General features: G+C 37.5%; 1 pseudogene; it reads left to right on the top strand.

Moving 5' to 3' along the window:
• The first annotated feature begins 14,173 nt into the window (after positions 1 to 14,173).
• Positions 14,174 to 17,488, top strand: LOC134756406 (corepressor interacting with RBPJ 1-like; annotated as a pseudogene).
• The last annotated feature ends 9,591 nt before the right edge of the window (positions 17,489 to 27,079 follow it).

Here is a 27,079-nt window from a genome sequence, read left to right as displayed (position 1 = left end):
ATGCATGCAACCAAATAATTGTTATTTTAAACTAAAATAAGCATATTTATATATTCAGGTCCATAACTGACACAGTAATAAAAATGGTAGATTAAGTTTAAAGCAGGAAAATCTTATAGCTATATATTATTTACTGAGTGGTATAAAAAGTATTAGAAAAATGGGCTATTTAATTTTATAAACCTAGTTTAAAGGAGCCCATGATAATTTGAAAGTTCTAGTTTTACATATTATCAGTCCTAAGAATATAGTAGAGGAATATTATGTTAGAATATCCTTCATTCTTTTGGGGAATAAATTAAAACACAAAGCAGGTAACATCCAAAGTGACTTCAATTGCCAGCAGAGCCAGAAATGAGAAAGATGCCCTCTTTTGCAAAATGTACCCAAATCCCTGCTCATCATATTCACACACCCAAAACTTTGCTTCTCACAAAAAAACTATATTAGGAGTTACTTGCTGTTTGAAATGGGGCTGAGTGTTATTATCATGAAGAGCTCGCTTAAAATTTTAGTGATAGTGTTAAGGTGACATCAAATACATTAAAAAAAAACTAGACAAAATGGTGAAAATGAAGACATAAAGAGAAAAATAATTCTTTTAAAAATAGTGCTGCTGTTATTCTTCAGAGTAATAGTTTCATGTTCTTAAACTCTGGATTGTGCTATGGTTCTCTTCACCACCAACACGAGGGTTCCTAATCCACACCCTATTGCTAAAAATGAATGTTTTAAAAAGAAATTTTTGTGGACAGTATCAAGCACAATAAAGGCAAAGCATTCTCTAACTGTGCTTTTTGCTCAGCTCTTTGTTCGGCTATTAGATTGTACTGTTCTTCACATAACATTTTGCAAATTCACTGGGTACATTCAGAAGGGATGTGTGTGTGTGTTTATGTGTACCAGAGCAGCCCAGTGCTAACCTTGGCTGCCCTAATGTTCTTTCATTTGGATATACTTTGGATTAAAACAATTGCAAAGCACAAACGTGAATTTCCAGCAAAGGTGACCTTTCTTTATTATTAGATTACAACCTTGTTTCTATAAAAATGAAAGTTACCTTTGAGCATTGCCATCCTAAGCCTTTGTTAAAAGAGCCAGATGCTTCCCTAGCTTATTACTGGTTGATATGTAACATTTAATTAGGCATTTACAGGGATAGATTCAAGGGTCTCTATCAGTGAAAATTGTCCTTAGGCTGCTAATGGTTGTAGTTTCCTGGTATTTTTTTTCAAAGGAAAAAATCAAGATGCCATGAAAATAACCAGTAATAGGTATTCATGGCAAAGAAGGTCATTCAACACATACATGAAATATTCTGTTTTGCCAGTTCATGTGGCCTTGCTGACTATTTTTAGAATCAGGTGATATCAACCCTTGTTTCTCACAGAGCTCTAAGCAGGGTCGGTACCTGGTTGGGATTGCTGACAGCAGCCCCAGCCAGGTTACTGCTTCACAGTTTCCCCTGCCAGCTGTATGGCCATCTTCCTGCCAGCCATATGCTCACCATGGCCACCAGCAGGTGCTCCCAGCTGCTGCAAGACAGCCCCTGCCAGTCACAGCCTGGGGCCTCTGCCAGCTCTGCAGCAGTCCCTACCTACCACATGGCAGCCCCTGTACCCTGTGCATCCGTCCCACTGTCACACACAGAAAAGTTATTCAGTGGGTTGCCTAAAATTACCTTTCCCCCACAGAGCCTCTTTTCCTTGAGCTCAGTGTTTGTATGAGGTGTGGTTTAATTTTCTTCATTTAGACAGTTTGCATAATTTATGTGAAAGGATTCTTTCCATGGTAGGCTGAGATGCTCTCACAAGTACAAATGCACTTCTCACACTTGACCACAATTCCCTTGAACTTAAGATCATTGAACAAAAACAACTAAATTTGAAGTTTGGAATCTAGATTCTAACAAAGTATAGGGACTTTAAATAATCTTTTCTTAAAGTATATAAAAAAGGCATAAATTAGCAAAAGAAGCTGCCCACATAATAGCTTTATATCTTTCAAATTCCCCAGAATATATCAATTTGGGCAGGGTTCTCTAAATCTTGATTAATCAACTGCAACAAAAATAAATTGACAAAAAAGCCAAAAATAATTAAATTCCAATTGTGCTGTAAGATATTAGAATAGACGGAGAGAGATTTTTTTTAAATGCTTAAGATATGGCTCTGTCCATAAGCAGTTTGTATTTTAATTTGTGATTAAAGTAGAAGCATTTGAGATAGCATGTTCCAGAGTACTGCAAGACCAAAAGATAAGCACATGATTAATTGTGCATTGTATACTACAGCATACGTGTATACACAATGCTAGGAGCGTGGGGAAGGAAAAAATCAGTTACTGCACTGAGCTGTGAAGCCTTCTAAAGGAAGTGGATTTCAAGTGGGGCCAACTTAACTGGATTAGAGAATTGTGGTAGAAAAGTACTGTGCCCTGTTGATGAGTCCTTTTGAACAGCTAGGCTAAGGAGTCTGGATTTTACATTGGTAGCCACAGGAAGCAACTGAAATTGTCTTGGGAAGAGGAATGACATGGTGCATTTTTGAGTAGGTTGAACCAAATGAATTTGTTTTTTTTTAATAGGTCCAAACCATTAAAACATCAGTAGTTTCATAAAGTTCAACTTAATATAAAAGATAAAGTGAAGAGAAAATAACCAGACTAGGTTTGGTTTGGTTTTTCCATGCACCTCCTGCTCTGTCAACTAATTTGCCAAATTATTCCATATCCTGTCTACTTTCTTACACTAAGAGGTGAAAAAATACAAAAAAGTAAAAGATGAGAAGATGAAATAAAAGGATAAGGAAACAAGGCACAAAATCAGTAAGAATCATGGAACATCTTAATACTTCTTAATAAAGTAAAAGTAACTAAATCTTGGAAATCTCTCATGTGAATCTGCATTAACACTCTTATCTCCACATAGGGAATAAAGCAGTTCTAAAAAAATTACACATTAGCCTATTCACAGATTTAAAAATATGACTTGACTCTTACAATTCCTTTCCTTATCTCCCCAATTAGCTGTTATTTACATTTTTCAAAAGAAAATTATCTTAGGTTTCTAGGCTCAAGTGAACTCTGGATACTTGTGTCTTAGTGCATTACTTTAAGTTACAATTTTAGGGATATCCATTTACTTGTATTTGATTTGATAAAGGAATCATATCTTCTGCAACACCTCAGATGATACAATTTAAATGCCAAACATTCGGCTTATCAAAGAAAAGCACAATGTCCTACACTTTTGTAATTTTCTTTGCGCCTGGGATCAGTTAATCTCCAGCCCACACTCTGGGGCCTCTCTTTCTCCACAGAGACTTTAAGGAGCTTACCTCAAGCTCAGAGTCAGCAAAATTTACTCTTGTTGTTGTTCATGCACAATGCAATGTAGAGCCTCCTGTAGTGATCCAAACCCCAGATGGTTTTGTTATCCCATGTTGACTTCTAACACCCCACTTACTCTCTCAGCTCATCTTTCTGCTTCCTTCTCTGCAGCCATTCTTCTCCCAGCTGGACACTTTTCCTCTAGTCCACTACAGAATGGAATGTGATTTTTTTTGTCCCTTCCTTAACTCTTAATTCTCTGAAACAACTAGAAGGAAACATAGAGGAGACAATGTAACAGACAATGGTAAAACTACAAAGACAGTATTGGTCATGGGAACTATCATCTTTATTAGAGTGGAACTTAATTTAGATGTGTTCTCGCTAACTTCCTACATTGTTCTTTCACGGAGGCAATATTTTTCTGCCTCTGTGGAAGTTCGAGAACAAATAAAATATCTATCTCTTTATCTTTCCTGGGAAACTTTTGAGTTTCCTTTGTTCTTAGATAAAAGCCTCCCATTTCAGTCCCTGTAATTCTCTGAAACAGATAATGAAAATGATAATATTTTAAAATTTTTAAATTTTTAAAAGTTTTTGTTAGAATATACAAAAAGAATAATTTGCATGTACCAGATCCTCTGACAACAGCCTGTGTTTTCATCTTTGAACTTCCATTGATTATCTTTCCTGGCATTTGCTTGGAAAGACAGACTTCATCTTGGATTCACTTTCATTGGGTCAAAACTCAAATCCTAGAGGGTCCAGAAAAATAATATAAATGAGTGACAAAGAGTCACATATAGGAAAAACAAGGACTGGCAGGGCAGTGATGACCTGGAGAGCTCATCCCATCTTAAGGGGGCCGCAGCTAATAAGCACTAGTTGATAATTGCCTTATAAAAAGCTCACTCAGTGTTTCCATATTTTTTTAATTAAAAAAAATTCATTTGAGAAACTAATTTAAAAATACTTTAAATATAATAATTTAATGACAAATATTTACAAATATTCCTTGAAAACATTAATTATAATAATTTATACATGCAACAAGTAAATTATTTATATCAAGAGTTGGCAATTTTTTTCTATAAAGGGCCAGATAATAAATATTTTCTGTTCTGTATGTCATATAGACACTAAGCTCAGCCACTGTGTTGACAAAGTAGTAATATGTAATTTCATGACCAAAACTGTATTCAGTAAAACTTTGTTTACAAAAAACTGGAAGACCAGATTTGGCCCATGGGTTTGCTCACCCTAATCTATACATATATCTACCTAAAGGCTAACCATTGAGAGTTTTACAGAGTATATATCTAACAGTCCATATGTCCCGCTTATCTCAAATTACACAATGCTTGCTGAGGGAAATCCTCCCAGGTCTGGATCAGATTAGGCCTTCAGTTTTTCCCATTGTACCTGCACCTGCACTAATGTAATATTCAACAAAATGTCACACTGTGTTATAATATTTTAATTTTTTCTGCTTTCACTAGATTATAAGCTTTAAGGGAATGATGACTTTGTCCTGGTACTTGGTATCCATGATGCCTGGGACATAGTGATGGCAGTGGCTGCTGCCATCATACCAGCTGCAGCAGGGAGGTGTGCTGGGGCTGCACACTCCATGGAGCTGGTGGGAGCCCTGTCCCTTCTGAGTTGGGGCAGGAGCTCCCTGGGTGCCGCTGCTGCCACCCAAGCTGTGGCTGCAGACCCAGGGCTCCTGCTCTACGGAACAGGCAGGAACCCCACCCAAACTGCAGCCATGGGTCTGAACCTCCCTCTGCTCTTGGAGGGGGCCAGGAGCAGGCAGAATCTGCCCTCCTGGGTGCAGCTGAAGCCACCCTCCCAGGCGCAAGACCCTGGCATCTCTGCAGCCTGAACCCTTAGGGGCCCCAAGAAGGACACCCCTAATCCTCCGAGCAGGCTCGTGGGTGCCTGCTCCCGCTGCCTGGCCTCTCTCCACTCCTGGAGTGTGCTCCAATCTCAGAGCAGGGGTTGGGGCCGAGCCCTAGGGGCCATGAATGGCAGCGGGAGGCAGACTGATTCTTGGATGGAAAAGGGGACTGATTCCTGGGTGGAAAAGGGTGGGTCCCCAGTAAGGCCTCACCTTCAGGCCAGAGAGGGCCTGAAGGGTGGGGGCAGGCTGCCAGTCCCATGGACTGGAGTGGGGGCTCGTGGTGCCTCTTCCCGCCAGCCTGTGGCCACGCATGGATGATTCCACAGGCACTTCCTCCCCTCTGAGATCCACAAAAGCTCTGGACTCAGCCAGAGCACAGGAGAGGATGGCCAGAGAAGAAAAGGGCAGAGAGAGGATGGAACAACCAGTTGCAGAGAGGAGCTACCCTCTCTGCTGAGAGCTGCAGAGATGACCTGCAGGCAGAGAGGAGCCACCCTCTCCAGGGCCTCACCCTCTCCCGGGCCTCCTCTCTGCTGAGAGCTGCAGACATCGATCGGGATGACCAGTGAGCAGAGAGAAGCCACTCTCTCCAGGGCCTTCTCTTTGCTGAGAACCGAACACAGGGTGAATGACCTGCTTACAGAAGAAAGCTACCCACTGCCACTGCGCGTCTCCTCTTAGCTGTTCGAACACTCAATAAAGCTCATCTTCCTCTTGTTCATTCTTCACTCGTCTTTGTACCTCATTCTTCCTGAATGCAGGCCAAGGTGCCACAGCCACAGAGGCTTCTGGCCAGAAAATCCACACCCCAAAGAGATCCTGTAACAGTAGTAATCATAAATATTCTCAGTGCATTTTTTACTTCCTTCCATAATTAATCTAAACTGGAAATTTTTTTTAGTGTTTTGTTTTTAGTAGAAGAAAGCCATAAGATTATTAAATGTTTGTATCTTTATCTAAACTTCATCATTCCTGTCTATATTATTTTACCATTTTCTGTTATATTACTTCCTGCCTTAGTTTGTGCCACTATAAGAAAATGCCTGTAACTGGTAATATATTCTCACAGTTCTGGGAGGCTGAAAAGTCGAAGATCGAGGTGCTGGAATTTGGTGTCCGATGAGAGCTGCTCTCTGCTCCCATGATGGTGCCTTGTTGCTGTGTCCTCCACAGTGGATAACACTGTGTTCTCACATGGCAGAAGGGAGGAGGGCAAAAAGGCCAAATGTTGTGTGAAGCATCTTTTATGAGGGTCTTAATTCCATTCATGACAGGGGAATGTAGATAACCTAATCACTTCCTAAAAGCCCACCTCTTAATACTATCACATTGAGAACACCTGAATTTTGGAGGAGACACATTCAAACCATAGCATCCCACTTTCCCTGTTTCCTTCCACCAGAAAAAGAAAGGTGAAGATAAGTCTCAACTGCAAGAAAAATGGTTGCAGAAAATTTTGATGGAAGTATCATCATCGATGTTATCCCTATGAAAAGGAACATTTCATTTTTGTAGTCTTAGTATCAGGAAGTTATGGAACTAATTGCAGAGAGTCTTCTGCTATAACATAGGGATTAAGAGCCAGATTCTTAAAGTTAGACTCCTTGGGTTAAAAATCCCTGCTCCAGCCAGGCGCGGTGGCTCACGCCTGTAATATCAGCACTTTGGGAGGCCAAGGCAGGTGGATCACCTGAGGCCAGGAATTTGAGACCAGACTCACCAACAAGGTGAAACCCCATCTCTACTAAAAATAAAAATATAAAAGTTAGCCGGGTGTGGTGGCGGGCGCCTGTAGTCTCAGCTACTTGGGAGGCTGAGACAGGAAAATTGCTTGAACCCGGGAGGCGAAGGTTGCAGTGAGCCAAGATCGCACCACTGCACTCCAGCCTGGACAATAGAGGGAGACTCCGAAAAAAACAAAAAAAAATCCCTGCTCCATCACATCACTTACTATATGTTATCATACAAGTAATATAGGCTTTCTGTTAACTCAGTTTCCTTGTCTACAAATTGTAGCTAATACACATAACTTCCTCATATAAAGTAAATTCATATAAAGTCCTTCGAGAGATGCTTAGATATCCTAAGCACTTAATAAGTAATAGCCAATCTTTTCAGTTTACATGTTTGAAATCATTCCTTCATCTTCTCCATGACCTTACTCAGTCCACTCAAGTAAGCCTTTGGCCAGGTCTCCCACTGGAATAGCCCTTGCCACTCTCGCCAGTGAACTCCTTGTTGCCACAGCCAATGATCTAATGATAATTACTTTTCTTTATTTATCTTACTTTTTTTTTTTTTTTTGAGACAGGGTCACACTCTTTTACCCAGTCTGGAGTGGGGTGACATGATCTTGGCTCACTGCAATCTCTGACACCAGGGCTAAAGTGATCCTTCCACCTCAGCCTCCCAAGTAACTGGGACCACAGGCACTCATTACCATGCCAGGCTAATTTTTGTGGGGTTTTTGGTAGAGATGGGGTTTTGCCACATTGCCCAGGTTGGTCTCAAATTCCTGGGCTCAAGGGATCCTCCCACTTCAGCCTCTCAAAGTGCTGGGATTACAGGCATAAGCCACCGTGCCCAGCTGACATTTTCTTAGCATACATCTTACTAGATCTCTAAGCAGATAAACCGTGTGACATGGTTAGTACTTTCTTTTCTATCTTACGTCTACTTCATTAGCCCTTTCTTCACAGTCTCTTTCTTGCTGCATCCCACCCTCTCAACCTCTAGATCTCAGAATGCTCCCATGCTCAGGCCTTGAACTTCTCCCACTTTACTCACTACAAAGTGACCTCATCCACATCCAGTGCTTTAAATACCATCTAGATGCTGAGGATTCCCAAATTTACACTCTAGCACTAAACTCATGTGAACTCCAAACAAACGTGCCCAGCTCCTACTCACCTCTTGACTTGGCTGTCTAATTGCAACTCTAAACATATTATATCTAAAACTGAACTTGATGTTTTATACAGGTGCACACACACACCTCACTCACACAAACATATGCTTTTTCATCTTAATAAATAAATGACAACCTTATATTACCAGTTACTTAGAATCAAACTGAACCCCTCAATCTTATTGCCAACAGATCATTTATCTACAAATCCTACCACCTCTACCTTTAAGAGATACTCAGAATTTCAATACTTCTCACCATGTTTATCATTCCTACCCAATCCAAATCCTATCATCTCTCATATGATGTATTCAGATAGTTTCAGGACTAGTGTCTTGGTTTTCAATTTTGTCGTTTCTATGGCATATCCTCCACACACAGCCAGAGTAATCCTTGAAGAAGGAAATCAGGCCATATCCCCTTTCTGCTGTAAATGCGTAATGGCTTTGTATTTCAGACAATAAAGGCCACAATTCCTAATATGGCCTGAAGACTGTCCCCAGTCTGCCTTTGCCAACCTCTAACCTTATTTCTTCATATTTTCCGTAATGTTTGTTGGACTCTAACTGCTCTTATTATTCTTTGAAAACAGCAACTGCTGGGCACAGTGGCTCATGTCTGTAATCTCAGTACTTTGGGAGGCTGAGGCGGGTGGATCACAAGGTCAGGAGTTCAAGACCGTCCTGGCTAACAGGATGAAACCCCGTCTCTACTAAAAATACAAAAATTAGCCGGGCATGGTGGCAGGCACCTGTAGTCCCAGCTACTCAAGAGGCTGAGGCAGGAGAATCGCTTGAACCTGGGAGGCAGAGGTGAGCCTCCCAGTGAACCGAGATGGCGCCACTGCACTCCAGCCTGGGCAACAGAGCAAGACTCTGTCAAAAAAAAAAGAAAGAAAGAAAGAAAAAGAAAATAGAAAGAAAGAAGAAAGAAAGAAAGAAAGAGAAAGAAAGAAAGAGAGAAAAAACAAAGAAAGAAAAAAAGAAAAGAAAAAAGAAAAAAAGAAAAAGAAAGAAAACAGCAACTACACCTCTGCACTGGGGCCTTTGCAGTGGTGTTTTCTTTACCTGTAATGTTCTTCCCCAACCTATCCCTCAGGCCCCTCATTTTCTTCATGTCTCTGCACAAACAACACCTTATCTGAGTGGCATTTGTGCCTCCCTGCAAGACATAGTACCTCCAATCATGCCCATAATACCCCAGCCTCATTGTTCTGCTTTATTTTTCTGCAGAAGACACCACTATTTGATACAGTGTATTATATATATCCAGTGCATTGTCTGTATTTCAACATATACTAAAATGCAAGCAACTTGTGAGAAGAAACTTCATTTCTCTTTTGATTGCTCTATTCCCAACATGTTCAATGATGTTGGGCACATTGTAGGTGGTCAATAAATATTTTTGGATGAATTTGTAATATTTCCAGGTGGCTGAGGCACATTAAGAGCCTCTAATCCACTATCTTGGTCCTTTCCCAGTTTGTAATCTTATAGTTTATTTTTGTGAAATTCTATGTCTCTGTGATGTAGCATTTCTAGAAATGCCAGTTCCCCTCTCCAGGTGAATTATCAGTGAAATCCAGAGGGAATATGGGATGGTCTTCAAACAGTATTGAGTTTTTATGTCAACTGCAGCATAAAGTCAGAATCTAGTTTAAAATGTCACGACAAAGTAACATAAATCGAAGGTACAGGATTGTGGTCTAGACATAGGATCTAGGGATTACAACATGAAAATGCAGAAAAAATTATAAGAAAAATCATCCATGTACAAACACTGGAAGAGTCTATTAACTCAGGCAAAACAGACTGAGTTTTTCTTTCATGAAGCTGTTCTCTATGGCTGGGTAAGCATAGTCACATTTCATAGCATCTAAAGTTACTGCCCAATATCTTCTGTGAAAAAGCTCTGCAAACTTTTGAAATCAAGTGCTTAGTGGAGTATTCTACACATAGTGCACACCTAATGAGTATGCAATAAAGCTGGTGATAAAAACATAGGAGATTTACTACCCCCACCTTATTAAAATGCATGTGAGATTTTTAGCAGGTGAATACTATCAAGAATGTGTTTCTTTAGCAGATAAACGACTTTCCTTGCATTTTTTTCTTTCCTGTTGATGTGCAGACTACTGAATGCCAGCTAAGCAAACAGAGAAAAAGAAATTTATGTCAAACCTTTCTTGTAAAAAGTTGTAAAATACATAGGAAACTAGATGTCAAAGAGAAAAGAGGATTCTGTTTTAAATTCTCCCCAATAGTGACGACAACCTTTTAACACTATGCTTATTTAGTTTTTTTAATACTCATCATCTCATTTCCTCCAAAGAACACTCAGTAACTCCTTTAACTTGACGTGTGTCTTCTTATCTTCACACAAATATTAAAGGTAACCCTGAAATTTCTTTATTGTCTCAAAAGCCCAAAGGACTTTTGGGCAGCTGGGTGTGTTATAACTTACCTATGACCAGCTTTGTCGTGATCACACTTTAAAAATATCCAAACTACTCCTCTACCTCATTAAAATTAAATTATATATGAATAAATAATTGATAATTATGGTTTTAATATTCTGGTTACATTTGTCACATATATCATAATATCTAGCAAAGGTAAGTTTAGCTTTATCTAAAGGACAGCGACTGACTTCAGTGTTTATTTTAATGTTAGACCTCTCTACATTCAACGTTTTGCAACCCGACTTTTTCAATCTCACTCAAGATAAAAATAAATTGAACTAACTTGGGGGGCAGAGGGAGCTTTTCCAGCAACTACTCTCATTTATTCTTATTGTCTCTGCATAGTAATTATTAATTCCTCTTTCATTCCAAAAAGTGTTTGGATAATTAATATTCATCCTAACCATACAACTACATCAAAATGTTGATGTTTCTCTAAATACTTTTAAAATGATCTGTTGAAGTTGTTTTCAAAGTTAATCATCCAACCTGGCTTATCAGGATATTTTTTCATAATTAAATCTCATTTTAGATCAAAATAATATTATAAAATTTTATCACCCATTTAAAAATAAAGTAGCCTAAATCATTTTCAGTTGTTTCTAATAACCAAGTACACTTTCAGAAAAACAAATATTTGTTGCTGAGAATTTCAAAACATGTAGCAACTAAACACAAAAGGAACTACAGCAGTAGTAGAAATAGTAATAGTAGTAATAACAGTCATAGCCACAGTTCAATAAGTACCATATATTATTTAGTATTTTCCAGTTGTTGTGTGAATATCATATTTATATATAGATAATCAGATAGATAGATAGATAGATAGATAGATAGATAGATAGATAGATAATCTTCATATCAATCCTGAAAAGAGTGATATAATCTTCATTTTATAGATGAGAAACTGGAACTTGGATCTTGATTATTTTAGGTAACTTGACCAGGTCTCAATACTAGTAAATTGCAAAGCAGAGACTCAAGGCCTCCATTTGAATTCATTCCAAAACTTGTGGTCCTCAACACTGAGCTATACTTCCTCTTTAGTCTCTTATTCCAAGAAGATTATCAAATGTATGGATAAACTTGGTAATTTCTGGGAATACTGGTGATCCAGTATGGCTGGATTATAAGATAATAAAAGGGTGCATGCTATAGAAAAGAGGTTTGTGTCCCTCCAAATTTCATATGTTGAAATATAGTCCCCAGTGTGGTGGTATTTGCATATGGGACTCTGGAAGGTGATTCGGTCATGAGGATGGAGACCTCATAAATGAGATTTGGGACCTTATAAAAGAGACCCTAGAGAAATCTCTTGCCCCTTCCTCCATGTGAAGTTATAGTGAGAAGATGGCCTTCTATGAAAAAGGAAGTGAGCCCCCACTAGACACTCAGTATGTTGGAGACTTGATCTTGGACTTCTCAGTCTAGCACTGTGAGAAATAATTTTCTGTTGTGTATAAGCTAGCTAGTCTATGGTAATTTTATAGCAGCCTAAAGAGACTAAGACAAGGAAGTATAAGAAAAGCAACATGGGGCTTCCTTATAAAAGATCTCATGAGCCAAATTCAGAAATTTTTATACTATCCTGTATATAATAAGGATTTAATGGAGCTTTTCAAACAGAATAGTGAAAAGATCAAATTATTTTCAGAAACACAAGTTTGGGGGAAGAAAAGGGGTAAAATTAGAGAGATACTAAATATAGTAAGCCTAGTTAGGATGCTAGTTCTAGAAAAAAGATAACAAGATCCTGAATAAAACCACTGATAGAATAAGATGAAAGAAACTTATAAAAGAGATTTTTAGGAGACAGACAAGGCGTTAGGACTTACTGGCTGAAGTAAACGGAGAGGAGTAAGAAGGGAAGGGTGATTTAGGTATGGCTCGGGTTCCTGAGCAAAAGGTGGTATTACTGACCAAGAGAATGTGGATCAGTTGCAGGTCAGATCCTTTTGGAGGCAAGAACGTTTTAAAGAGTTGAGTTTAATAATTGTTAAGTTTGTAGTTTTTAGTTTCTATATCAGATTGACAAGGCAAGATTTGAGGGGAAGTCTGGAAGTGCTGTAATAGAAAAGATCATGAATTAAAATAGTTTGAAAACTTGAGTACAACAAGTAATTAAGGCTTAAACAAGAATGTGAAAATCAGGCTGTGAAATTTAATACCAACCTTCACCTATCTGAAGTACTACTTTGTATCAGAGACTTTATAATGATTCTTTGCTATTCCACTTAGAAGTAGAAAAATGATCTAACTTTTTTCTATTTTCCCTGATACAAAATATAGAGGATGCTACTCAACATCCAGCAGCGTTAGTGCATTGACCCTTTAGAGCCAGAAATAGTATGCTTTATGTTGACTGTTGAGTATTACTGTGATTTCTGTTTTATCAGTTTTTAAAGCCACTTTAACATTTCAAATAATAATAGTAACCTTATGACTCTACCATGGCTAGCCTTATATTTTTACATTTGTGTGTTATGGTATAGCTTCCCCAGAGTAGTAATATTTAGAGTAGGAACAAACATAAAGCAACTGAGGCTGATTTGTTTTTTCTAATCATTTTTTATCTTTTTAAAAAGGTGTGTTTGGGGGGAAAAGTAAAGGCTTCTCATGTACTAGCATCAGATGGATTTGATACCAAACATTGTACTCCTTTTCACCTCAAGGCTGCTGATATTCTCTACATATTCAACTGCTGGCAATAGGCAATAGTAGATGCTGGGAAACTGTAATTCCAGGTGTGTGTTTTATGGCTTTATTGTAGTAAGTATATGGCTTAGCTGAGCTAATCTCTCAGATTTAAGTTTATGTTTGCTTAAAATGCTGACATTTCAAATAATCATGTAAAATTTGGAAGTTATAGCTTGTAAGAATTTAATCATAGGTGCAAAAGATAGAGACAACTAGGTCTATTGTCAGGTATCTATTAGTGTATTGATCTTCACAAATACAGAAAAAAATGACAGCTGTAATTTAAAGGTAATCTAAAATAGAACACTTAATAAGAGTTCCATCCCATGTATTAAGAAAGTATGTACTAAAAAAAATGAAAACAGGAACATATAGAGGCCTGAAGTGATAAACTCATAGCATTGTGGTCCACTCTGGTTGTCTTTTTGTAATTAATTCTGATCATATTATCCAGAAATAGATTCAGATGTGTAAACAGAATTAATCTGATAACAATATTATCTTTAAGGCATTTTCAATACAAAGAAAATGAGCTATTTACTTTAAATCTGTTTCTGTCACTGCATCTACACAGTGTGGTATAATAAAAATAAAACCTGTTGAGAATTCAGTTACTGCAATACATCTGATTCATATTCTTGATTTTCAATTTTGTTAACTATTATGATAGATTTTAAAGTAGAAGATTCTTAAAAATCATACAAGTGAGTCATACATGAACCAACCCAGTGGAAATTAAGCTTTTTGTGTAAGTTGTGCTCCGTTGTTGATATTGGATCTGAAATAAAACATAATTACATTTTTCCAAATTATTTTCTCTCACATTTGGAATTCATCTGTGGAAACAAAGATTTCTATGCAGTCATAGAAGACCTCCAGAAAAGTGTCGAGAAACTTCTACAAAAGACTAAATTGACTGCATTTTAACAACCTATACCCAGCAAAAGCCTAGAGAAGCCTGAAACTCTACTCTGACAGAATGGAGATAGCACTCAGATCATCGAGTTTGTGAATAATTAATGGATTGGTGTAGAAATAATTAAAATCCCTTCCTAACTTGAGGTGAGTGGGAAGAAAAATCTCTATTATAGCATTTTCTATCTTCTTCCATCAGGGTCATGACATTATTAGAATTTCCATATACCAAAACAGACAGATAATGACTTCTATTTGTTCTAAAGCTGAATCTGTTTTAATAAGGTTTACTTTTAGACTGTATTTTTGTTCGACACTTATTCAATATATATATATATATGCTTCTTATGAAATATTTCAGTAACTTTGATCACATGAGAGTATTATTTCAATACAATTTATTTTGCTCATTTGGATACCATGTATTGTCTACTCTGTGTGAGGCATGTAAGATACAGGGAAATACAGAGTAAATTCCTACTCTCTATGATTTAACTGTCAAGAAGGGAAGATTGTGCAAATCTTCTATTATTCAATTATGATTGATTGTGCAAATCAATCATAACTGAATAACGGAAATACAATAATAGGGACACATGAAATTTTTAGTTATTCTGGGAAAGGGAATAAATAACTGCCTAGGAATAGAGAAAAGCTCAGTGAGTAGTTAACATTTGAGATGAGTTTTTGAAGGTTAAATAGGAGTTTTCAGGAGAAGAAGTCAGAAAAGGGTGCTCCAAACTGACTATATGGAAGAAATAGAGACGTAAAAGAATATGGCCCATTTATTATTTAGGGTAAATGCTGAGTGCTGTTACGAGAAGGTTTAGAAATGCGGCCAGGCGCGGTGGCTCATGCCTGTAATTACAACACTTTGGGAGGCTGAGGCAGGAGAATTGCTAGAGCTCAGGAGTTCAAGACCAGCTTGGGCAACAAAGGGAAACCCCATCTCTACAAAATTAGCCAAGTGCGGTGGTAATGCCTGTAGTTCCAGCTACTTGGGAGGCTGAGGTGGAAGGATGGCTTGAGCCTGGGAGGCAGAGGTTGCAGTGAGCCAAAATCATGCCACTTCACTCCAGCCTGGGTGGCAGAGCCAGACCCTGCCTCCAAAAATCAATCAATCAATAAATAAAAATAAATTTAAAAATTAAAAATTTAAAAATTTAAAAAGTAGATATGCATATAAGTAAAAACAGAAATTCACTTCTCGCTTACATAAAATGGTGGCTTTTCTCATGCAATGATTTGGAATTAGGCTCCTTTCTTCGTGGGTTTTTCTGTGTCTTCAGGTATGGCTGCTTTCCACATCTGCCCAACAGAAGGGGCAAGATATCTTAAAAGGTCATATCTACTAGCCCAGAAATGGCACACTAAACACCCATTTATATTCCACCAGCTAGAACTCAGTCATATGGCCACGATTACTCACACAGAGTAGACAATACATGGTTTCCAAATGAATATAGTAAGTTGTACTGAGATACAGTCTCTTGTGACCAAAGTTACTGAAATGTTTTTGTAGGAATGGAATATATATTGAATAAGTGTCAAACAAAAAATACAGTCTAAAAGTAAACTTCTAGGGGAGGCTGGGAACTATAACGTAGCTTAACTACTATGAAAAAAAACTCTTGGTAATTTTTAACAGTAATATTTCCTTCTTGCTTATGTCACTACAGTTAAAGTTGTCAAAGAGGCTTTGTTGCTTGCAGTCATTTAAGGATCAGCTTTTTTTTCCATATGATGCTTCAACAATATCCTAGGACCTCAAAGCTTCTGCATGATCCTCTACAGTGGCCAGAAGACAAAGGGAGAGAGAATTATTTGAGGGACGAGGCCTGAAAGTTGTAGACAACCCCTCCAATCACATCCTGTGAACAGAACTTAGTCTTATGACTCCAGTAGTCTCTGCTTTCCCCAGCTCCAGCTCCAAGACGGGGAAATCCTTCACCAACTTCATGTGCAAGAAGGACTTTCATCCCACCTCTAAATCTAATGTCAAAAAAATATGGAGGGAGGAATAGAAAATATTATATGGTAAGAAGAAATAAGAAGAATTAATGCAACAATATCTTTAAGAACAAGAATCGTACGATAATAGCTTGGTTATGGGATATGAATCTGTAAAGAATGGTCTTAATTTCATGTATGAAGCCCCACCAGAAGTTTAAAAAGTAGACAAAGAGAAAGAAGAAATAGAGGAGAGACTGAATACAAATTTGAATGGCAGAAAGGAGCCCTACAAGAAAAATATGCCAAAGATGACATGAACATCAGAGATCAACCCTTTGGTATTCAGGTTTGAAATGTGAGGGGCATTAAATGTCACAAATGGGGTCATGTCAACAGAGATCAAGAATACCCTTTGTTGGGTCTTTCTGGAATCAATGCAAGTTCAGTTCCCAGTGATGGCTCAGGGCCATCAATGCACCCCTCAGAGCCAATAGAGGAAATGAGAAACAGTGGATTTGCCCTGCAATGTAATGCACTGCAGAGAAACTTGACCACAAATGATCCATCACAGGAGTTTGCTGTGACACTGAAGAAGATCCAGAAGTTGAATTTTTAAAGTTATTAACAACCAAACAAAAACAGAAACTTCTCAGGAAATTAGATAAACTGGAGGAGAAACAAAGAAAAAGAGATAGAAAAAAAGAAAAAGTTTCAGAAGATCTGAAGTACACACAAAAAACATAAAAACAAATCCTCTTCTTCCTCCTCCTCCTCCTCTTCCCCTACTGAAACTTCAGAAAGCAGTAGAGTGAGAATGACATTAAAGGAAAAAATATATTGAAAAGAAGAAAAGAAAGAAATGCAAGAGCTCAGGGCATAACAACAGTGATTCTGAAGAGAAGGACAAGCCTAAAAAGAGAAAACTTTATAAAGAACTTTCTAAAAGTTACCCTAAACTGGAAAAAAGCCAAGGAAAGGCCTGAGTTCTTAAAACACAAGAGTTCTAGGGAGAATGGAAAATGGAGCCATTCCGATTCTGACAAACAGTCCAGAAGCCATAATCATAGCCCAGAGAAAAGAGTCTCTGAAAGAAAGGAGGGGAGCTGCAGAAGCCATGGCAGAGAAGATAGGATCTGGGGAAGCCAAAGCAGTTCTGTAGCTATAAACAAAGAGAGATAAGAAAACAGCCACAGCCAAGTCCCAGTGAAGAGTGTAGTAGAAGAAATGACACCAGAAGCCATGGCACAGATGTATACAGAGAAGAAAAAAATGTACAGAGTACCCAGGAGATATGCATACTAAAGTGACACAAAGAGAATGAAGCAGAATGAGAGACTAAAGAGAGACTCTACGTGATGATTATCTGGGAATAAAAATATCTCCACTTTTTAATGAATACCTTTATCATGGGCTAAATGATGTACTATTGTCTTTCTAATTAATAAAGCTCTATTTTAAAAAAAAGAGGCTGGAAAGTAACATCTAGCTGTTTGCAAATTAAAATAGATATTTGTGTACAAGCCAGTCTTTGACTTTTATTCTCCACACATGCAACACGCTTGCCACTTCCATAAAAGAGACAGCCAATGCCTCATCTAGTCTCTGCCCCTAGCTCAGAGTCTAGTACCTTTAGGAGATATGCAGTCCTCAAGCACAAATGCCATGTCTGGTAGTTCTATATGAACTATAAGTCGTGTTTATTTGATCCCCTTTTTCACCAAAAAGTATATGTATGTTATATGTATACACAGAGTGGAGCAGAATAACTATGATAACCATGCCCATTTGAAGAATGGCAGAATGGAAGTAGTCATTTGGCTGTAGTGTCTATGAAATCCTGTTGGGCCAGCTTGGTGAATGAAGGTTATTTTCCTGACACTTGGTAGAGTTTCCAAATTAGACCTTGACTCTGTTTTCTGGGAGTAACCCTTCATTTCCCATTATTCTCCACTGGGGATGTTGCCATCCTTTGGGGATGCTCAGCTTTTACAGCTCATTTACTTCTGGAGAAAGCTTAAGGAACTGAAATGTGTTTTATAGCTTGAACATTCAAAGGCTTTTTTTTTTCTTTTACATTGTCTAATTGGCAACAGAAGTCCCTCAAAATTTTAGTGGGCTTCTGATTTATTTGCTTCAAGTCACTTTCATATGACAGTAACCATACTTAAAGTATTTTTCTAGACCTAGTTTTATCTCTGCTTGCTCATCCTCAAACGTCTTCTCTCAATTTGATAGGGTATCATGATGGCAGCTGGATAGACCTTCATGGAAAGGTAACTTTAATTTGACTTTCTAAAATGTGGCTGAGTAAATCACTTCAACTGAAAAGTCTCACTGAGTCTTCAGCGCTCAAAGCCATTTTCTCAGTCTCATCTTTTATGTCTCTTATTTTGGAGTTCAGAATCAATTGGCTTTCCCACCTTAAAAAAGCCTCTAAATTCCTCCTGTTCCTTTTTTTGCTACAAATAAACCACTTATTTCTTGCGATCTTTTTCTTGTAATGCCTTTCGAAACTCATCCAATAGCAACCTATACTCATGAATAATGTTCTGTTTTTCAACCTCTCTTCATAGTTATATGTGTATGCTTGTGATCTGCCTTTCTAGTTATCATATTTTATTTTTACCAGATATTTTGCCATAGTAAAGGATGGATCTCAACTGTCAGCCTTTTATATCTGCTTCTTTGTAGCTCATTGCCCAACCACTCAGCCAATGACACATTCTTTAGGTTTTATTGCAGCAGCAACACCCCTCGATAACTGTGTTAATGTGGCAGGCTGAAAGTTATTAGACTCAACAATAAAATATCAACGGATTATCACATACACACACAAGACATCATTCTTGTTTACGTCACAGTACAATGGAAATTGAGGGTGGGGGAGCTGCTTCATGTAATCATTTAGGGATCCAAATGCCTGTGATCTCATGGCTCTATCATCCCTCAGAGGCTCAGCGTCCTCCATTGTATAGTTCACATTTGGCCTGCAGATATTGTATTGTTCACATCTGGCTGCCAGGAAAGAAAGGGAGTGTGGAGAAGTAAGTCGGGCTTTAAGGACTAGGCATGGAAATGGCACATATCACATCTATGTATGTTCTGCTGCCTACACTCAGAAACATAGCCCCACTTAATAAAGAGGATTAGATCATACAGTCTAAATGGGTATATGGAGAAAGATAACACAGATATTGTTTACAGTTGGCAAGTTTCTGCCACAACAAAAAAGAAAATGGATTTGTAGTGAGCAAATGGCAATGTCTGCATTAGCTCATTTCCAGGATGCTGTACTACTTAGAAGTTGAGCCTTGTGGGTTTTGCACAAATGGAGTTACTACTATAATTCAGACCCATCAGCTGTGCCTAAGAGTGGAAGGTGATTAAAAAAAAAAATAAGTCAAGCCATTGAAGGTCTTTTATGCCATGGTAGAGAATTTGCTTTCCATTCTATAGTAACTGAGAATTTTTTTGAGATCTCTTTTGTTAACAATAGAGTGACACAATCAAATTTTCACTATTAAACTACAGCTCTAGAAATGTAAAAGAAAGAAGGAAGCTAACATAAATTGGACATTATTTAGTGCCAAAAATTACCTAGGTTTGATTTCATTTAACTCCAGCAGCAGCCTTATAAATTAGATAATTTTATTGTGTCCCATTTCTACAAGTGAGGAAAGTTCATAAAGCTTTATCTTTTGTCTACAATAAGTCTCAAAGCTGATATGCCAACTGAGAAATATCTGACTCCAGAATCCAAGTTTTTTTCAATAGATAAGCAGATTAATTGAAGGTGATACTAGAAACATAAAAGCCTTTTAGAAAATTGTTTCAGCATCTCATGCAAGTAAAGAAGAGAGTATGTACCAGGCCAGCAGTGTGAGGACAGAAAAAAACAGCAACCCATTTGGGACATAACTTGAAAGCATAATAGACAAAGCCTGGGCCTCTATTGAATGTGAGAGGCAATGGGGAGGGAAGAATTAAGAATGTCTCTAGTCTCTTGCTTAGGAAAAAGGACAATGAAGAGCAGAAGCATGTTTATGGAGCTGAAAAAAAAAGATCTTAAAATAAGAAAGAAGTCAAAGTGGAAATTTTACTACTGTGCTATGAAATTTAAGGAAGATCGTTAGCAAATTCTCTAATATCTTCAATGTCTCCAAATTGTCCCTTCACCTTCTTGCTTTAATAAAAATGCAGATGCCTTCTGTGAACCTCATTTTCCTTGAAACTCCTAAAGTAAATTCTGATTTTCCGCTCACAGTTCTTGGACCAGTAAATAAAGTAAGTGTCCTTGTTTCTCACAGTGGATCCCAGATCATTTCCCTCCCTCTTCCCTGAAAGAAAAAACAAAAAGCTTTAAATTCCATATCTTCAGAGTAGTTCACTACAGCCCTGTCATCTGCTGTTACCTGATGTATTAAGCAGCTTTTGCTGCATAATGCTGCATGACAAACAATCTCAAAACTTAACAGTTTACAAAAACAATCATTTGTGTTCCACCTACTGGTCTGTGGATTAGCTTTAGCTGGATGGAAATGAGCTAAACTCACTCGGGCTTAGAACCAGGTTATAGATTAGTTTCAGATCTGCTTCACATGTCTTCACATTCCAAATCCCAGGCTGAATGAGCAGCCACCATCCCAGCATGCAGTTCTAACAACAGAGGTCAGTAGGAGCTCAAGTGGAATGGCTACATCCTGTAATAGCCTTTAAAGCCTCTGTTCAGAACTGGCACATTTTCACTTATCGCTACATTCCCTTGGCCAAAGAAAGTGACATGACCAAGCCTAATATTTACTAAACAATAATAAAATCTGCCACAGTGGGTCATGACTCCTCATTGATTAAGTGTTTTATCTCTTGGATCCCCAAAACCCTCTTATGTTGATTTCTTTTATTATGCATTAGGTCCTGGGGTACATGTGTAGAATATGCAGGTTTGTTACATAGGTATAAACTTGCCATGGTGGTTTGCTGCACCCATCAACCTGTCATCTACGTCAGGTATTTTTCCTAATGCTCTCCGTCCCCTAGACTCCCATCCCCCAACAGGCCCCAATGCGTGATGTTCCCCTCCCTGTGTCCATGTGTTCTCATTGTTCAACTCCCACTTATAAGTGAGAACATGCAGTGTTTGGTTTTCTGTTCCTGTGTTAGTTTGCTGAGAATGATGGTTTCCAGCTTCATCCATGTCCCTGCAAAGGACATGAACTCATTCTTTTTTATGGCTGCATAGTATTCCATGGTGTATATGTGCCACATTTTCTTTATCCAGCCTATCATTGATGGGCATCTGGGTTGGTTCCAAGTCTTTGCTATTGTGAACAGTGCTGCAATAAACATATGTGTGCATGTGTCTTTATAGTAGAATGATTTATAATCCTTTGGGTATATACCCAGTAACAGGATTGTGGGGTCAAATGGTATTTCTGGTTCTAGATCCTTAATGTTGATTTTTAATGTAATGGTATGGGCTTTATAATTATCCTTTCAAAATGATAATTTCAAAACTGAGGTCTATCAGTTCTTTAGACTACTTTCTTCCTTTGGAATTTGTTCATTCCCATAATCAATCTCTAGACCCACTACAAAATAACAATTTCAATTTCAAGCTTCCTGTTCAACAACTTCTTTCTATATACATTTTCTCTGTATACATACATACATGTATACATTTTCTCTCATCTCCTCCCATAATTCCTGCTTACTACTTTCAATATCTTGTGTTTGGCAGAATAATGACCCCCAAAGATGTCAATGTCCTAATTCCCGCTGTTACATGACAAAGGGAAATTTAAATATTAGACAGAATTAAGTTTACTAATTAGCAAATCTTAAAGTATGAAGATTATCCTGGAATATCCAGATGGGCTCATTGTGTAATCACAAGAGACCTAAATGAGGAAGGCAGAAGAGTAAGAACCAGAGAAAGATATTAACAGACATTGCTGGCTTTGAAGATGAAAGGGGGCCATGAACAGGGAATGCGGGAAACCACTAGAAACTAGAAAAACTACAAAAATATATTTTTTCCCTGGAGCTTTCAGAAAGAAACTCAACTTTATCATCACCTTGATTTTAGCCCAGTGGGATGCATTTTGGAGTTCTGACATCCAGGATTGTAAAATAATAAATTTGTATTTTTATAAACTATTACATTTGTAGTAACTTGCTACACAAGCAATAGGAAACTAATAGACATCCTAACTCAAAACTCCTTTAACCCCAGAAAAACAATACTTTGATATTATCACATTTTTACTGTCCCTCACTTTCCTTAGGGCTTCATCTTATTCACACAATTCATCAGCTTAGATTCTATGGCCAGACATTATAATAACCCTGCTCTGTTGCTTTGTGATACCTCACTCAGTAAAACTGAAAACACTATCTCTCAGCCCACTCTAAGTCTTCACTTACATGTCAGAATGTGACAATGACAGTGATTATGCAGAACACAATCACCTTAAATTCACTGTGTCTTTCATCAAGTGGGTCTCCAATACTCTCCAGCTAAAATACCGTATTTCCCTAATTCATTCACTAATCCACATTCTGAATAACTACTTTATATTTATTTCTCCTCAAAACTCCCACACCAATTCCCCCATTACATTAGGTCAATGACCTTGTTTCATTAAATAAAAGGAAACAATCTGAAGGTTACATCCACACTCTCCCACCTTCCCACATGTGTGCCCTGTGTTTTTTCTCCTATTGCTATGGAGGGTATGACTGTGCTTTTAGCTAAAGCCACATCTTTCACTTGTACTCTATGCCTTGTCTTCTTTAACCCACTCAAGGATATCAATCAGGAAGTTCTCCAGTCTATCTCAAGTCTTAATTTTCTCTCTCTACAACCATTTCACTTCATATATAAACATAATATCATTTCTTCTGTATTAAAAATATTTACTTGCCCCCCCAGCCTTATCCAAGGCCTCCCATGTCCTTTCTCTTAGCTAAACTTCTTGAAAGTCTTGTCTACAATCATCGTCCTCTATTTCTTATCTCAAATCCCTCCTGCATTCTTTCTTGAACTCATGCCATTATTTTCCTCAAACACTAAAAAACAATAGGTTTTGTTAAGTCACCAAAGGCCCTGTATTCCAAAGTCCAAAGATAGTTATCAACCCTCATTTTGTTTGACCTATTAATAGCATTTGATTCTTCAGATACCTCTTTCTTCTTTAAAGTAATTTTTTCACTTGGATTCCAGGTCACCATCTTTTTCTGGTGTTCCTCTTTTCTCAGGGAGAGCTCCCTCTCTATCTCCTTTGTTGTTTTCATATTCCTAATCTCTAGAGTGTAGTGTCTCATATCGAACTCATGGGACTTCTTCTCTATTCATGCTCACTCTCTTAGTGATCTCATCCAATCTCTAAGACACCAAGCTGAAAATTTTCAAATGTATGTGTCTACCCAGGAACTCTCCCCTGAACTCCAGCCTCTTATATTCAAGACTGTCTACACAACATCACGATTTGGATTTTTAATAATAATTTCAAACAAAATATTCCTCTTGATTCTCCCTTTCCCTGATACAAGCACACACATACATGCACACACACCCCAAATATGTTTCTTTTGAACTCTTTACATATCACATCTCAATAGTAACTCCACTCTCATGGTTTCTTGGCCAAAACTCTGTGTGGTAATATCAATTCTTCCCTTTTGTTAATATCCATATTCTGTTGTTTCTACTTTCAAAATATGTTCAGATTGTGACCAATTCTCCTTTATGTCTACTGCAATCTCCATGGTCAGAGCTCGCTTGGACATGGCAGTAACCAACTAACTGTCCTAAGCTTGGCAGCCATCAACTGGCTTCTCATTCTACTCCATGAAAGTCAAAATCAATGATTTTGACTGCTTCCCCAAAGCCAAGTCTAGCCCATTTGAGCCTTTGTAAAAAACATTATAAACTTCCCCCTCCTCTAGTGAATTCAGCTGCATCTACCTAGCACATGGCAGAATAAGAGTCTTTCCCATCTACCCAATTTATGTTTGTGACTCTTCTCCCCATCCCCACCTCAGCAGAACTCACTTAGTCTTTTCCTCACTTTACATGCATAGCGTAGTACTTTTTTTTTTTTTTTTTTTTTGGTTATTTTCTCTCTCTTCCTTCTAGAATGCAAGGCCCATGAGGTTATATATGCTTCTCTGTCTTGTTTAATACTCTATTCCTAGTGCCTAAAAAAAAAGTCTGATACATAGCAGGGGCTCAATTATGTTTCTTGAATTAATGACTTGAATTAATTGTATTTCCTGAGCAAGAAAACCTAACATAGTTGAAATATAATGAATAAGATCACTCCAAATATTTAGAATGAGAAAACTTTTCCATCAAGACAAGGAAGCACACTGAGAAGGAATAAATATAATAAAATATGTGACTTGATTCCAGCTCCCCAAACTCAAAATAAATCAATTGCTTCATGAGGTAGCATAAATCATGCCAATAATTATTAAAGTCATCAAATTACCTCTAAAATATATTATACAAGGACTGTGTATGTGTTATTGTGTATATGTTTGATGGGGAAGTGAAAAAGGGAAAGAGACACTAATGAATTTAGTTTTACCTTCAAAGATCAGATGCTTTTTGGAATTCACTCCAACTGATAGACTAGCACAAACATTTGGAAAACCTCAGACTAAAGAAAACTTAAAAAAATGCTCAGTTTTATTCTTGTTTGTCTTTTCTCTGATTGCTGTGAATTTCTCACAAAGTAGAAAACCACAAGTAGTGGAAATATACGTCAACAGCTCAAAAATCAAAGCAACTAGTGCTCATTTTGAGAACAAAAAATAACCCCTGCCATATCATTTTCTAAAATCTAAAATTTGAGCTATATTTACTTTACTAAAATTTTATTCCTGTGCATCAGGGGATCTTTCTGGTGCTTAATTCCTTTTTAGATGGTCACTTCACAGAATATTTTAGTAAATTCACTTAGAAAAATCTATGCTTTCAGCCGGGCGCGGTGGCTCACACCTGTAATTCCAGCACTTTGGGAGGCCAAGGCGGGAGGATCACCTGAGGTCGGGAGTTCGAGACCAGCCTGAGCAACATGGAGAAACCCTGTCTCTACGAAAAATACAAAAATTAGCCAGATATGGTGGCATGTGCCTGTAATCCCAGCTACTCAGGAGGCTGAGGCAGAAGAATCGCTTGAACCCAGGGGGCAGAGGTTGCAGTGAGCTGAGATTGTGCCACTGCACTCCGGCCTGGGTGACAAGAGCGAAACTCCGTCCAAAAAAAGAAATAAAATCTATGCTTTATGCTTTCAGTGCTCTTCTATTTTCAGCACATAGGAAGTATCCTGTCTTTTTGAATGTGTTTACAACCTGAATATGTCCAGTACACTGGAACTTCATGAATCGAAAGGCAAAATTATCCAGTTACACAATAGTATGCATAATTTATCAGATCAGCTTCTTTCTATGGAGATAGTCGTGGATTCTCTGTTCTATACTGTCAATTCCCAGGTTTGTATTATTGGCCATTGTGTTATTATTTGCTGAAATGAATTTTAAAAGTATGACTCTCTATCCTATGACATTATAGTCCAACTGCAAAAATACCAATTGGCATGAACAGCATGCTCTGGCTGTTTATTCACATGGAACAGCCTGCTCTGGCCAGGTCTTTTCCTTGCCCTTTCCATTTGTCTAACATTTGTCCTCTTCTACTAGCCAACCTGCATAAAATTAATTACTTAGAAATGGCCAAATGATGTTCAGATTATATATAGAGAAACCCAGCAATTGTTTTTCTACTTAAAATTGTTCATTGGACAAACGCATTAGAAAAGACATTATGGGGATAACTGGCAAAATTTAGGAGTGGACAGAGTATTGGAAGACATCAAGAAATTATTATTTTCAGATGTGATAATATTATTTTAGACGTATGTGTTCTTATTTTTGTACAGATGCACATTAGAAGTACTTAGAGATAAAATGTAATGATGTATGTAATTTATTTCACAATTAAGCAAATAAAAATGAAATTATAAAGTGAAAAAGCTATCAATGTCTGAAATATCACTGTTGATTTACATTAACACTTATATTGGCATATATTATTCCTGTTGTTAAAAAAATTACTAAGTAGCAGTTATTGAGTGCTTATTATGTGCCAGGCACTCTGGTAAGTATTTTATATGTACTATCACATTGAATTATCCAACAAACTTATTTGTTGGGTAATATTTCCCTTTTAAAAATGAGAATATTACCTCAGAAAAATTAAGTTATTGTCCAATGTGACAGTGTTTAAAATATCTTACACAGAAGCAAAAATATATTCTGTCAAGATAAGGCAAATTAAAATAATTGAAGAAAAATAAATGAAGAAAATTTAGTAATAGAAAAATAAAGTAGAGCCAATAGTGAGTTTGGCAAGATAATTTAAGGCCTTGAAGTGGTATATACTTGTGAAATAAACTCCATAAATTTGATTCTAAGTTTATGAGCAAACCACACAAAGAAGAAAGTACTACTAGTTACAAAATTCACAGCATTCTGAAAGTTAAGAAAAAATGTTTAGTAAAAGCCTAATTAACACTGTTTCCAAGATGAGCTCAGAGAACAGTTTCTATTGATTCTGAGGACACAGGTTAATAAATAGAAAAGATCCTTTGGACCAGTGATATTCAAACTTCATTGTTCATAATAATTATCTACCTTTTTGCATTAATAAACTTTTTTAGAGCAGTTTTAGGCTCACAATAAAATGGAACAGAATGTCCATTTTACTTTTTCCAGAAGGTCATGTAGTTGAAATCATACATTATGTAGCCTTTCAGATTGGCTTCTTTCACTTAGTTATATGTATTTAAATTTCCTCTGCATTAATCAAATAATTTTATGTATAGAATTCCAGGCTTCACTACCAGAA

Source organism: Gorilla gorilla, chromosome 3 (assembly GCF_029281585.2).
Source record: "Gorilla gorilla gorilla isolate KB3781 chromosome 3, NHGRI_mGorGor1-v2.1_pri, whole genome shotgun sequence".
Taxonomy (NCBI): Eukaryota; Metazoa; Chordata; class Mammalia; order Primates; family Hominidae; genus Gorilla; species Gorilla gorilla.
This window is presented reverse-complemented; position numbering and strand designations above follow the sequence as displayed.